The sequence below is a fragment of the Martes martes genome (genome assembly GCF_963455335.1).
Source record: "Martes martes genome assembly, chromosome: 4".
Taxonomy (NCBI): Eukaryota; Metazoa; Chordata; class Mammalia; order Carnivora; family Mustelidae; genus Martes; species Martes martes.
The window spans coordinates 49,296,628-49,312,386 of record NC_137891.1 but is presented as its reverse complement, the minus strand read 5'-3'; positions in this window follow the sequence as shown (position 1 = coordinate 49,312,386).

Sequence of the window (15,759 nt, the reverse complement as noted above, 5' to 3'; positions counted from 1 at the left end):
TGGTCCTGTTATCAAGTGTGGGGCTCCAGGCTCTGCAAGCGGCCTGCTTGAGACTCTCTTTCCCCCTCTGCCCTTGCCCTGTCTAAAATAAATAAATAAATCTTTTAAAATAAATAAATACATGAATGAGTAATAAGTACTCTGATTACATGTAAAATTAGCACATCTTGGAATCCATTCTTTGATGAAATAACAAGTGCCCATAGGTTACTGATCTAAAAACTCAAGCAATTTGTTCCCTAAGGAAATGTTAGTTTATCAGTTGTGAAAGTAATGCAAGACAAATGGGGGTGGAGGTATATATTATAGTTGTTGCGTGATGATTAAATGGGCACACCCTCCCTCAAGAGGGTCTCCAAACACATCATGCCCTTCCTTGTTAGGGCCACGGTCCTCCTTTTTTTCCTCTTCTTTCCTTTCCTTTTTTTTCCTTTCTTTCCATCTTCTAGTGCCATCATCTGGACAACCAGGTAATTTTTTTCCATAACCTGTGCTATGGACAAGCGAGGCTCAAAATGCTTTGCAGACCCTCAGGACCCCTAAGACACTTCCAGGGGGTCAGTGAAGTAAAAATTATTTTATAATAGTACCAAAATATAATGGGGCGACTGGGTGGCTCAGACGGGATCTTGGGGCTGTGGGATTGAGCCCTTTGTCTGTCGGGCTCCTTGATGGGCATGGAGCCTGCCTGGGGTTCTCTCTCATTCTGTGCCTCTCTACCATTGCCTTTTCCATGGCTTTGACATTTGCACTGATGGTTAAAATTGCTTGTTTCTTAGCATGAATTGAGGCTGTGGCAGTAAATGGTGACCATAGTCATTTTTTTCTTTACCACCATGCATAGTATTAAAATGCAAATTTTTCTTAAGAATGTCTTTATTGTTAAGTAAAAATTATTAATTATACCCATATTATTGAAAATTAGGTTGACACTAATAGTCACTCTCAATTCCTGAGTACACATTCTTTTACTATTTGGTGTAACATAATGGAAAATTTGCAAGAACTTCTGCTGCAGTTTTCTTTCGGGAAAGCATTTATGCAAAGGTTTGAGTTGCAAATTGAATTAGACATTTTTTTTTTCTATTAAGTAAGCTCTATGCCTAATGTGAGGCTTGAACTTATGACCATGAGACCAAGACTCACATGTTCTACTTACTGAGCCAGCCAAGAGCCCGACACTCTTTTCATTGAGCATCATTTCTACTTAAAAGAGCAACTGACAAACTGGATATTCAGACTTGGATAAATGGCAAATATTTTCTTGGAAATGAGCAAAGTGAGCTTCTCATTTCAAGAAAAACAACTAAAGGCATTTGTTGGCAATGATAAAATTAGAACTTTAAAGGGAAAATTAGGATTTTGAAAAACATATCTGCTCTGTAAGCATGCCAGCTTCTCAATGCTTAAAGATACTTTTGATGAGAGCAGTGGTAATTTTTTTTTAAATGTGATTTTTTTTGATATTGTATAACAAATTGTGCCAACATTCTGAAGATATGCATAACTTGGTGAACCAATATTTTCTAAATAAACAGTGCATGATGTTACAAATTCATGCACAGATAAAATATCTATTTGCAATGCAAGATAGACCCATAAAGTTTAGTAGAATAAAGTATGAAGAATTTATTCTTACAGTTTACTTTTATGTAATTTTTAAGAAAATATTTTAAGAAGATATTGTTAAATTTTGGTGTTACTAAAGAAAAATATCGACAATTATCCAAAAAGGCTTTTAATATACTCCTCCATTTTTTCTTTCTTTCTTTCTTTCTTTCTTTAAGATTTATTTATTTATTTGGGAGACGGAGAAAGAACAAGTGGGGTGGGGGGCAGAGGGAGAAGTAGGATCTCTACTGAGCAGGGACCCCGATGCGGGGCTCAATCCCAGGCCCCTGGGATCATGACCAGAGCCAAAGGCAGACGCTTAACCAACTGAGCCACCCAGGCGCCTCAACTCTTCCATTTTCCAGCTACGAATCTGTGTGAAGCTGGATTTCCTTCAAGTAGTTCAAACACAACAGCTTATCATAACAGATTAAATGTAGAAACAGATATAAGAATCCAGCTGTCTTCTATTTAGCCAGATATTAAAGAGATTAACAAAACTGCAAGTGGCACTCATTACATTTTTTGTTTTATAAAACATTATTTTCATAAAATCTGTGATGTTCATTTATTATTCATTATATGAATCCATCATCTTGAAATGAATTAATAAATAAACACTTTTTTAAAAAGATTTTATTTATTTATTTGACAGACAGAGATCACAAGTAGGCAGAGAGGCAGGTAGAGAGAGAGGAGGCAGCAGGCTCCTCGCTGAGGAGAGAGCCCAATGCGGGGCTCGATCCTAGGACCCTGAGATCATGACCTGAACGGAAGACAGAGGCTTTAACCCACTGGGCCACCCAGGCACCCCAATAAATAAATACTTCATAATTTCTCACTTTTACTTCTAATACAGTGACTATCAATAGCTATAACCCACAGTAACAAAAGTTGTTTGGGGTCTTCAGTAACTTTCAAGAGTAAAGGGTCCCAAGACCAAAAGGATTTAGAGTTGACCCCGGGGACAATGCCACGATCAGGATCCCATCCTAAATAAATAAGTAAGTAAGAAGGTTGTGATCAGGTCTAGTAAACAATAGTTAAGTACTGTTAATGCTAAAATAAAACCAGTATGGATATGCACACATATTACTGAGATGTAAAAAGGAAAATTCTAGTCACACAGTCTCACGTTATTTGACATGGGATTACTCATGCTACTTCAGGTATTCTAGATGTCCTCCTTACTTCCCAACGTCAGATCTAAGGCCAACCAACTTGCACTCATTTCTGTTTAAGTGCTGAAGGAACAATGTAATTTCCTCTAAGTTTGGGTTCGCTCCTTGAATTCAAGTCCAAATGACTTACTGTAGTCACCTGAAGTCATAGTTCCGTGGGTTCTGCTGATGGAAATTTCCTACCTACTCTTGCTGTTAGCAAGCTGTCACTCCTCCTGCTGTAAGTCCTCAGTTTTGAAAAATTTCTGCTCAGTCCTTTTTGTCTTTTCCCTTTTGTATATTATGGGATGGTTCTGACTATGAACTCCAGGATTCTTTATCCTCTCCCAGTTTCATCTTTTAGATCCATTGAACTTTCCCTTCCCCTGATCCCTTCTCTTCTACCCTTAGGGTGTTACCTCCCCAGGGCCCCGCCTTCCAGGTCTTGCTTCTTCTCTTGGAAAAGAGTAATAACCTATCTTGGCACATGAGTTACAATTCAGCTTTCCTGCCAGGTCATAGCAATGCAAGAGGGTACGCATGGGTACATGTAGGCCAGATGGCTACTTTCTAAGGAGCCTCCTAAGTTAATATACCTTAATAACGTTCTCCAGCTCTGGAGCCAAGCCCTCAAATCTGCGAGGTTAGAAGTCTACTTTGTTACTGCAGTGAATTCTCTTTTCAGGTGCAGACTCATAATAAGTGAGGTCACAAATTTGATAGTATAAAGCAACAAAGCCAAGTTATCAATTTATAGAGTGTTGTCTGCATCTGATCTGAGCTGAAACACTCAGAGCACATGACTACATTCAAAGAACATCTATTGAGTTCCACTAGGAAGGTCATCACACAAAGGATACCAAATCATGTTTGCTCAGTGAGTATGGAATTCGGGACAAAGAAGATAAATAGAAGTACAAGTCTTATATCAGTAGACCTGGAATGGTTTAACACAACCAGCTCACTAAAAGGGGTGATTTTCAAAGTGAGACGATAAAAATAGAATTCTGTTGGCTGTACCTCCCAGCCATTATCTCCAAAATATGGATAATTTTGCCAGGAGAACTAAAATACTCAATCTGTTGGCAAATGTTTTCTCAACATTGGGTATTGTTTGGATAAACCCTATTATTACATACCTTTGTAGTTTTCATTTTCTAATTTTTTGTGTATGTGACAAATCAACCTGTTCCCTAGTTGGTACATCCTTTCTTTCAAAGTGTCAACATTCACCCAGTAAGAGTTTCAGATCTGAGGGCCATTCTGCCCTTTAAGGAGAGTCTTAACATGTCTGTTCTTATCCATAATGTACAGATTACAAAGCCCAACACTTAGAGCTCTTTAGCTGATATACAGAATTTTTTTTTTTTTAATTTATTTGACAGACAGAGATCACAAGTAGGCAGAGAGTCAGGCAGAGAGAAAGGAGGAAGCAGGCTCCCCACTGCGCGGAGAGCCTGATGCAGGGCTCGATCCCAGGACCCCGAGACCGTGACCTGAGCCGAAGGCAGAGGCTTTAACCCACTGAGCCACCCAGGTGCCCCTGATATACAGAATTTCAAACTTACTTTCCTTATTCTCAAGTTTTTGTTGGGAAGGTCTCAGAAAAGCTCCCCAAGGACTGAAAATGGTATTTTCTACTCACTGAATGGATAAAAAAGAACACAAAGAAGGTGAGACAGTGTACCTACAAAAATTCAGTATAGCCCTATAGTTTTTTTGTTTCATCCTGTTTCTTTTCATGGGAATTTTCTTTTAGGGAAACTTTGGCTTTTGACGTAGGTAGATGCGCTGTTTTCTCAGCCAGCTGGGATGAGAAGCAGAAGAATGAAATCAGGGATGCAGATAGCGGCACTGGCTGTGAGAAATATGAGTCAGACCCATCACTAATCCATGACTAAGCAGCGGTCGTGCAGTGATAAAAACTTCTGAAGACAATTTTCAGGGTTGTTACATAATGAAAATCTTTGGGATGCATGAAACTCCTGGAGCCCCGATCCCCAGGGGTCTCCCGAATATCTTGTCTCTCACAGAGCCCCTCTCTCTTGGCATAGAGACTCCTCTGGCTTGGGTTTCTCCATCTGTCCCTCGGACACCCTGAGATCAAGCAGTGAAAAAACAGTTCTGAAATACACATCTATTTGCTCCTTTTATTTGTTGTGTGGTTGATAAACTTTCTGTGTTTTTCCCTGTAGAAACTGGAGCTTGGACAAACACAAGCTTGAAGTGCTCCTTCCTTAAACAATGAAGGGTTCTGTGTGCTTCGCAGCTACACAGAGGCTCAGTTTAAGCTGAATTTGCTCACTGGTCACAGGAGTGTGAAATTTGAGCCCCAGTTATTGTTTTACTTAAAGGATTCTATTAAGAAAACACAGAGCCAAATCTGGCTTTCTAGCCAATATTTAGGAAGAAAGGAAAAGAGAGCTGTCTTTATTTTCCTTACAATGAGGATACATTTCATTCCTATCCAAGCAAGAACTCCTTGTCATACACAGTGAAAATGTATCTTTCCTAAAAATCAGTAAGATTGAGAAGGTTTAAATATTGAAATATTTTTTAATAAAGGAACTCTCTCATATCTATTAATTGCTGATGTCCAATTACAGATTAATTCTCTAATTAGTCCTTATAACTGATGTTTATTATAAATGTGTCATTTTATCACCAGGTCAGACAGTATCTTTCAAATGTCTTGGCAAAATTTAATCACATGCTATTGTTCTGTAATAATTTCATTTAGGAAAGCTTACATGCGAATATTCTCTAATTAAGTCATAAATCAAAGCCAAAAAAATTTCTTCCCTCCTACCTTCCTTTATTCTCCTTTAGTCTTGGCACAGAATCAGAGAAATAGGGGCACCTGGGTGGCTCAGTGGGTTAAAGCCTCTGCCTTCGGCTCAGGTCATGATCTCAGGGTCCTGGGATCGAGCCCCGCATCGGGCTCTCTGCTCAGCAGGGAGCCTGCTTTCTCCTCTCTCTCTGCCTGCCTCTCTGCCTACTTGTGATCTCTGTCAAATGAATAAATAAAATATTAAAAAAAATCAGAGAAATACCAAGTGCTCAGTTATGAATTTAATTATTTACTAGACATGAATACACTGGACACTTACATACATTCACACATAGATACATATGCACATTCACACCTACACACACACCCCCCCCCCCACAGGCATGTATGTGTCTGTGTTTCTATCTCTTCACTTTTATTCTGAGACACCCTTCCTGGTTTCTCCCCTCCTCTCCAGGTGCTTTTTTCTAGTCTCTCCCTTCATTTCACCTTCTCTCTGGGTGATTTTTTTCTAGTCCTATGACTAAAACAACACTTAAATATACTGATGATACCCATATTTGTATCTCCAGCCCCAACTTCTCCCTAAAATTCTAATACATCCAACTGCCTAGAAGACAACTCCATGGGATTCCTGACACATCTCACAACAAACATTTCCACACAGATCCCTCGAGTCCACATACCTTCCTGTGTTCTTCCCTGCAACCCCCACTCTCCCAGGGCTCTTATCTCATCTCTCTCCCTCTCTCTCTCTTTTTCTTTTTTAAAGATTTTAATTATTTATTTGACAGAGACAGCGAAAGAGGGAACATATGCAGGGGGAGTGGGAGAGGGAGAAGCAGGCTTCCCGCAGAGCAGGGAGCCCAGTGGGGCTCGATTCCAGGACGATGGGATCATGACCTGAGCCCAAGACAGATGCCCAGCGAGTGAGCCACCCAGACGCCCCATCCCATCTCATCCCTTATATGGCACCACTGGTTACTCACAACACAATCATCTTTCACTCCTCTCTTTAAACCATGTTAACGTGTTAGCAAGTGCTACAGACTCTGCTCTTAATCTATGGCTCCCAACAGGTCTCCTGGCTCTGGTCTTGCCCCCACAGTCTTCCCCACACAGCAGCCAGAGTGAGTCTTTGAAAAAGTAGCTCAAAGGGCTTCATTGCCTTGAGCTCCATGCTTCAGTGACTTCCTCTTGCTCTGGATAACAGCCAAAGCCCTGACGGTGGCTCAGAGGGCTCATGTAATCTGTGCCAGCTGCCTTTGTCCCTGCTCTCCTCCAGTGTCCCACCCCTTGCACTCCCGCCCCAGCAGACACTCACTATTTCACCAATGGGCCTTTTCAAGCCTTTACATTTGAGATTCTCTTCAACTGAAATGGCCTTCCCTGGGTCTCTCCACAGATCACTTCCTTAATCATTCCGATGTCACCTCCTCAAAGAGCTTTCCCTGACCCTACTCTCTGAACTAGCACCCTGTTACTCTCTTTCTCCTTACCTTGCTTGGCTGTTTTTGTCACTGCACTTAACCTAACATAATGGTATTTATTTCTAATGTCATTCGTCCGTTGCTCTTACTAGAATGTGACCTTCCTAAGAATAGGGTTTTTATTTTGTTAGCCAGTGTTTCCAGCATCTAAATAGTGATTGGCACATGCTAGACATCTATAAATACTTATTCAGTGAACAAATGAATATATTTTCATGCATATTTAAAACAACACAGTTTGAAAAGTTAAAAATTAAAAAAAATTTAAAAATAAAATAGTATAGCTCATCAAAGTTTACAGACTTGCTTCTGGAAGATGAATACGTTCTGGAGATCTAATTCACAGTCTAGTGATGAGAGTCAACAGGGCTGTATTTTACAACTTAAAGCTGCTTAAAGCTTAGACCTTAAATGTTCTCACTGCAGAAAAAGTAATGATAATTATGTAATGTGAGAGTGGCGTTAGCGAATCTAAGGTGGGAATCATACTGCAATACATAAATGTATTAAGTCAACACATTGTACATTTCAAAACTTATACAATGTAACATCAGTTATATCTCAATAAGAAAAATAAATAACTATTTCCTTACACCACACACGAAAATAGACTCAAAGTGAATGAAGGACCTCAATGTGCGAAAGGAATCTATCAAAATCCTTGAGGACAATGCAGGCAGCAACCTCTTTGACCTCCACCGCAGCAACTTCTTCCTAGGAACATCACCAAAGGCAACAGAAGCAAGGGCAAAAATGAACTACTGGGATTTCATCAAGATCAAAAGCTTTTGCACAGCAAAGGAAACAGTTAACAAAACCAAAAGACAACTGACAGAATGGGAGAAGATATTTGCAAATGACATATCAGATAAAGGGCTCGTATCCAAAATCTATAAAGAGCTTATCAAACTCAATACCCAAAGAACAAATAATCCAGTCAAGAAATGGGCAGAGGACATGAACAGACATTTCTGCAAGGAAGACATCCAGATGGCCAACAGACACATGAAAAAATGCTCCACATCACTCGGCATCAGGGAAATACAAATCAAAACCACAATGAGATACCACCTCACACCAGTCAGAATGGCTAAAATTAACAAGTCAAGAAATGACAGATGCTGGCGAGGATGCGGAGAGAGGGGAACCCTCCTACACTGTTGGTGGGAATGCAAGCTGGTGCAACCACTCTGGAAAACAGTGTGGAGGTTCCTCAAAAAACTGAAAATAGAGCTACCCTACGACCCAGCAATTGCACTCCTGGGTATATATCCTAAAGATACAAACGTGGTGCTCCGAAGAGACACGTGCACCCGAATGTTTGTAGCAGCAATGTCCACAATAGCCAAACTGTGGAAAGCGCCTAGATGTCCATCAACAGATGAATGGATAAAGAAGAAGTGGTATATATACACAATGGAATACTATGCAGCCATCAAAAGACATGAAATCTTGCCATTTGCGACGACGTGGATGGAACTAGAGGGTATCATGCTTAGCGAAATAAGTCAATCGGAGAAATATAACTATCATATGATCTCTTTGATATGAGGAAGTGGAGATGCAAGGTGGGGGGGTTTGGGGGGAGGTAGGAAAAGAAAAAATGAAAAGATGGGATTGGGAGGGAGACAAACCATAAAAGACTCAATCTCAAGAAACAGACTGAGGGTTGCGGGGGGGAAGGGGGACGGGAGAGGGTGGTGGGGAAATGGACATTGGGGAGGGTATGGGCTATGATGAGTGCTGTGAAATGTGTAAACCAGACGATTCACAGACCTGTACCCCTGGGGATAAAAATACATTATATGTTTATTAAAATAAAAAAATTAAAAAAAAAAAGAAAAATAAATAAAATAACAGAGATTCATAATATAATCTTTGGTTTTCTGGATTAGTTTCGTGCTTCTGTAGAAAACCAGATGTAAAATTACATGTCAGTTTTGTTATTCTATACAGTGTGCGTTGTTTCTTAAAGATTTTTTAAAAAAGGATTTTACTTCGTTACTTGAGAGAGAGCAGAGCCCTGGAGAGAGCTTGAGCTGGGGGAAGGACAGAGGGAGAGAGATAAGAAGACTCCCCACTGAGCGGGGAGCCCAATCCCCAGACCCTGAGGTCATGACCTGAGCTAAAGACAGCTGTTTAACTCCCTAACTGACTGGGCCACCCAGGCACCCCAGAAAACTTTAAAAAAGATATTGCAGTCTTCAAGATGTGAGTTGATGCAGCAACATACATATTCACAGACTATTTTCAGTAGTGCTTTAGTAATTCAAAAGGCTTCTAAAAGTTTTCATGCAGTGTTCAAAGGTATACTTTTACTGTCAAGTAGTTGCTTCACTCAAAGACTCTCACTCAGTTTAATAGATGTCATGTTTCCAAACTCAGGTGGGCGCTTTGCCCCGGACTCCGTATTTTCCAGAGCACTGCTGGAGTGAGACACTAAGAGAAAGGCAGCACAGGAGAGGATGGTGAGAAGGGAAACGATGTTCTTGAAGTAAATGGTGTTTGAAAGGGAGAATACACAGAAGAAGAATAAGAGCATTTTCACAGGTATTAAAGAAAATCTAAACTGAAAAATTTATGTGAGGATGATCTCTGTAAAGGGTGAAATAGAGAGTTGGACAGCCATGAGTTGTTCCTCCTGTTAACCACCAGGTGGTGCTGCTGGAAAAGAAAAGCCGATATACCTTCCAGGGTGTGGACTGGCCAGGGCCAGATCTGGCACCACCGGTCTTTAAAACGCGTAATCATGCTTTACTCCCTTCTGCTAGTGCCGGATTCCAGTACTTTCCAAAGACTCCCATTCCGCCTTTACTTCTACGTATTTCTAGGGAGTGTCTCATTGGTGCTCATGAATAAGACAGGTCGACTCATGGTGTCCTTTGTTCTATTCTTACACTTTTCTCTCCTCCCCCAGGTGCATCTTCTGGCCACTATTCCCTCGGGGGGCATCTCTGCCACCTGCTCTGGATGTTGCTTAATCCTCTGGGCACCATATAGATTCCACCGGGCCCTGTATGTGCCACTGCCAGGGGAGAGAAGGCTGAGGAAGTATTCATTAATAGTAAACGTTTTTGTGCGCGCTCTCTGTTGTATACCCCTATTTAGCACAAAACCAGGGAAAGTGGCCCCAGGTGGAAGCAAATTTGGATGTAAATATCCTGGAGTCCAGTTTGCTTTAATGCTGGGTCACCCTTCACTTCTATAAATATGTCATCCTTTCCTATGTTTTCTTTTCTTAAGATTTTATTTATTAACTTGACAGAAAGAGATCACAAGTAGGCAGAGAGGCAGGCAGGGCGGGGTGGGGGGAAGCAGGCTGCCCGCTGAGCAGAGAGTCCGATGCAGGACTCAATCCCAGGACCCGAGATCACGACCCAATCCAAAGGCAGAGGCTTTAACCCACTGAGCCACCCAGGTGCCCCTTTCCTATGTTTTCAAATGGGATAGAGTGTCATCTGTGAATGTTGTTCTTTGCAAAGGAAATGGACTAGATTGAGGTCTTAAGCAATGCTTACGCTCTATCAGTGGATGTGGAGGCCTTATTTATTAAAAGCTTTCTTATCAGAAACTTACTTACAGAGGTCTCTTTGTCATTTTTACCACACCCTCCTTCTCTTTGGCTTGCCTCATTCTTATTGAGATTCACAGTGGCCTTTGGAAACAAGTTTGTATTCTTTCTTCAATCCTCATTAAAGTCTAGGTTTTCTATTGGGTCAAGACTACACTGCTGCCTTCAAGGATGGGAGATTTCATTAAAGACAATCTACTGCCTTGCGCAGTTTGGCTTTCTTCCCTTAGATAACCTATATAACCCTCCATCACCCACATGCCTCCATTCCTCAGAGGCTATTCCCACAATTAGGGGAATCCAAAAACATATTCTATTTTAAAAAAAGTCATGGGAGCATGAACAGGATTTTTCTAGCTTTAGGATTCTAGAGAAATCAGGTTACTGCATTCTTGTATAAGAACAAAGTAGGGGTGCCTGGATGGCTGAGTGGGTTAAGTGTCTGCCTTAGGCTCAGGTCATGATCCCAGGGTGCGTGGATTGAGTCCCACAGTGCTGGGATGGAGCCCCATACCGGGCTCCTTGCTCAGTGGGGTACCTGCTTCTCCCTCTGCTGCTCCCCCTGCTTGTGTTCTTTCTCTCTCTGTGTCAAATAAATAAATAAAATCTAAAGAAAATTTTAAAAAGTAATTTTTTTCTTTGTCTTCCCTCAAAGATAATTTTTTTTTCTTTTTGAGAAGCCTTTGGGGTTTCTGGTCCTACCCTCTTGCAACTGAATCACCGAGGTCAAATCTGAGCACTTTTTTCCTGCATGTTTTTAGATTGGTGGTGAAGGGCAGTGGCCATGAAGGAAGGAAGGAGGGTGCCATGGCTTGTGAGCATGGGCAAGTGTCTTCACTTCTCCAGGCCTTACTTTTCTAACCCACGCACACGTGCGCATGTGCACATACAAAGATAGCATCAGCATAAAAATTTTTGTGCATCTTAGATGAGATTAGGCACTTAGAGGAATTATGAGAGGTCCTGGCATACTTAATAAGTCTTATTGTTTGAATGAGCATAATGTCAGTGTATGAGATACAAGTATGAACCATCTAGCAGTGCCAAATTCCTCTTTTGATTCAGACACTAGATGTCGCTGCTAATGTATGGTACTTTTCGTATGAAAGTTTAAAAAGTTCTAGAGAAAAAAGGGACAGGGTTGGGAGGGGGGTCCAGAGATTGCTTTCTTGAAAACATAAGCCTGGAAGCATTTTTAAAGTACCATATCAAAAGTGAGTAGCTTTACAAAAATTGTAAGGCTTTAATCAACATATTTAGACATCAAGTAACGCAGTAGGGTCTGCTGATTCACTGATGGAAATTAATACAAAAATAAATGCTACTTCTGTATTTAAGAAGCTGCTACGCTGATTGAAGGCTGAAACACCAGAATCAGCCTTAGAAATTAGAGGCTTGGATGAGGGGGGTGGAGAGGGGATGTTAGCCAACAGCATCCTACTGACCCTATTTTTATATGGCAGGAAACATTCATGTAGATGCAGATCTTTCCTGACCACTAAAGATTTGGTCAATGTACTTAAATATTGGAATCTTTTAAATGTAGCTTCTCTGATTTGTGTGTGGACAGAGCATCAGAGTACATGAAAATATACAGCCTAAAGTAAATTCAGTATATATGCAAGAAGAATGGCACTTGAGGTGTGCTGATTTTGTGAATCACATTATAGATTCTAGAAGGAAAGTGCTATTTTTATCAAGTATGTAAGAAGTGGAGGCATAGGGACCTACACACAGTCCTTGCCACTGTTTTCTGGGATTTTTCCACAGCTGTGGAGAGTCTTAGCTCAGGGGCAGCCGTCTAGAGCCAATGTGGGTGGGTGTTTACTGTGCTGAGCCGAAAATTAAGCAGATGGACTAAATCTAAATTTTTCTCTTTTTCCCTCAAAAATATTTACAACTGTGTGTGCTGGAAGGACAGTATTACTACGGACAGCTTTAATTTGTTGTAAAACTTGTTCTGAGCACTGTACACAACTCATCTGAGGCTCACAGTCACCCTACAATACAAATACTGTAAGGATTCCCATCTCTCACAGATGGGAATGCTGAGGAAGGCCGAGCTAATTGCCTAAAGCATTATAGTGCTAATCGTGACTTTGATAAATGCCTTTCCACTAAGGAGAGGTGTAAGTTCCTAAAAAAACCTTGAACAGTAAGGCCTATTATATTCAGCTATCCACCATCTCTCCCATCTTCCTAATTACCCACGTTTATACAATTGTACGTGTAGAGGTGTGTATAGTGTGGGTGTTTTGCACTCTTCCCGTTCAATGTTACTTTATACACATTGTCTCAAACATTTTGTTTATGTGGCTACACACTTATTTGTAGTGACAACGGAAAGGATGCCACAGTGGTTTTCATGTTGCTTCCCGGTGCCCTGTGAATTTTTCAGAGGTGTTTTGGGGGTAGGGGCACAAACAAGCAGGCCTCTGTCCTACTCCTATTTCCTGCCTCACCTAGAGTAGTAGCTTTTTAAAATAACTTATTTTATTTTATTATTTTTAAAGAATTTTTATTTATTTATTTGACAGAGAGAGAGAGAGCACAAGCGGGCGGAGTAGCAGATAGAGAAAGAGAGTAGTAGGTTCCCTGCTGAGCAAGGAGCCAGATGTGGGGCTGGATCTCAGGACCCAGGATCATGACCTGAGCCAAAGGCAGATGCTTAACCAACTGAGCCACCCAGGCGCCCCATAAAATATTTTAAATCCATTGACATTTTTAGCTTATATCCATAAGCTAAAATATATACATATACATATATACATATATACTAGTTCAGGCCATATCCTAGTTCACTCATGTTCTCACTTCCACACCAATAACAACTCTGACTATTTTGCCTTTTAGGGATTACAAAAAAGATGTTTCAGTGAAGACGGGATCTCACTGTCTTGTCTAAGCAAAGTTTAAATATCACAGATTATACCGTGATTTATAATTCCACTATTGTCGAACATTTAGGCTAGTTCTGTTGCTTTTTAGTGTTGTACTGATAGGAACGTCTTCGTACATACCCTACTAGTCCCCTTTTTGTTTCCTTACTTTAAATTTCCTGGAGTTGATTTAGGCCCAAAGGGCACGGACGTTATAATCATTTTACACAGCATTGCCAAGCGACCCTGCAGGAGCCAATAATTTCCAGTGCCAAGGGTAATGTGAGCATACTTGCCCTTTGTCCGCAAACCACAAGTAACCGTTTGGGAAAAAATAAAACAACAACAACAAATACCAAACAAAACCCAAAACAAACTGCGAGTTAAACATGGCTGAGCTGTATTGGCAGCACCGAATTTCTTCTCACTGAGAAAACGGTGTTACTCTGAATTCCTATCCTGTTGAAGTAGAATTTACTTCATCCACAAAAGATTATGCAGGGACCGTGGAAGAGGTGAGAGGCCAGGGTTCTCCTGGAATTTGAGGGGCCCTGGCTTGGAGAACCGGACCTCTCCAGAAAAGATCTTATCTCTGAAAGTCAGATCGGGAATTTAATTGGGGCTGCTCATTCATAAGGTTCTATGAAGAAAATGCAATATATTCAACACATGCACAGAGTGGCTTTAGAAAACCACTTATTAAAGACAAGAAAAATAAAAACAAGAAAAAAAAGTCACTCATGTTCTCACTTCCACACCAATAATAACTCTGACCACTTTGTCTTTTAGGGATTACAAAAATGAATCTTTAGTATATCTTCGTCTTGTAAAGTTTTGATAATTTGTTTTACTTTTTATCCCTTGAATAATGTGGCAGAAAATGGAGGGAATCAGATAAGCTGGGGAGGTCACTTGATGCTTATAAATCACAGAGTTGCAAAAAAAAAAAAAATCACAGAGTTGCAGTAATTTACAATGTACTTTATAGTATAAAGGGTAAAGTTTGTTTTCCATCCAGAAGCAAGCATTTATTTTCCTCGTTCAAACATATAAACCCTCCAAACGGCAGTTCTGCCTGCAAGCTCAGCAAAGAGGTCTAGGAGCAAGTGTACCATGGCCTCAGCTCCAAATAACATCAGGCATTTCAAAGTGGTGGCAAACGGTTGAAGAATGTCACACTCTGCCCGACGATGCTAATCTCTCTTCTCATAAAGCAGAGATAATTCAGTTTATGGTGTCACACAGATGCCAACATTAAGGTTGGAGCAAACAAGGACAAAATCCTTATTAAGTATGTGTTTAAAGAGATGCCAGTATCTCTTAACTCTCAAAAGTCATTTGTTCACCTTTTTGCGCAGAAAAGTTCATTTTAAGGTTGGTTTTATGAGATGTGGTAGGGATTGGATGGATGAGACATAGGAGACCTGAGCTCCCCCATTCAGACACAGATCCATGAATCCGGAAATGGTGTGTGTACTATAAGAGTCTCTGGAAGCAGGAACCCTTCCCCGTATACATTGTCCTAGTTCAGGCCATAACCACCACCACCCCCGGCCCAGCTCTCTTGCTTTCAGTCCCGCGGCCTCACCACTGTACTAATCATCTGTCCAAGATACAGTGGTGTTCTTTTCTGGCCACACACCTTGATGGGGATTATGTGGCCAACAGAGTAGAACCCAAGCATTCAAGAGCTCCTGCATTCAAGACCTTGTGCTCTTGGCCTTGACCCCCTTTCCAGTGCCATTTCCTGCTGCTCACTGGCTGGCCGCACCATGTTTTGGTCTCTCCACACATCCTTGCCATTCTCCAAGCAAGCTCTGTTCTTAACCACCTTTGGTCTTGCTCACACTTTTCTCATTTCCATTAAACCCCTTGCTTTATCTCTTTGCTCTTTAATAGCCTGCACAAATGTAACCTCTTCTCTGAATCCTTCTTTGACCATCTCTCTCTTTGCTGGGCATGACAAAGGGCTTTTCAACTCTGCTCTGATGTATTTTGTTCATAGCACTACCCACCTCATAATACGGTTCTTTGTCTTTGCCTCTTTCATACCTGGAAGACTGCTGCTCTATTTCATGTATTTTTAATTTCATTAAATTTCATTAAAATATATTTGACATATAATACTGTGTAAATTTAGGAAAAAAACATGTTAGTCTGATACATTTAAGAATTGTGATATGATTGCTGATGTAGTGACAATTTCTACATCTATCATTTCACATAATTGTCATTTCTTTTTTATGGTGGGGATAAT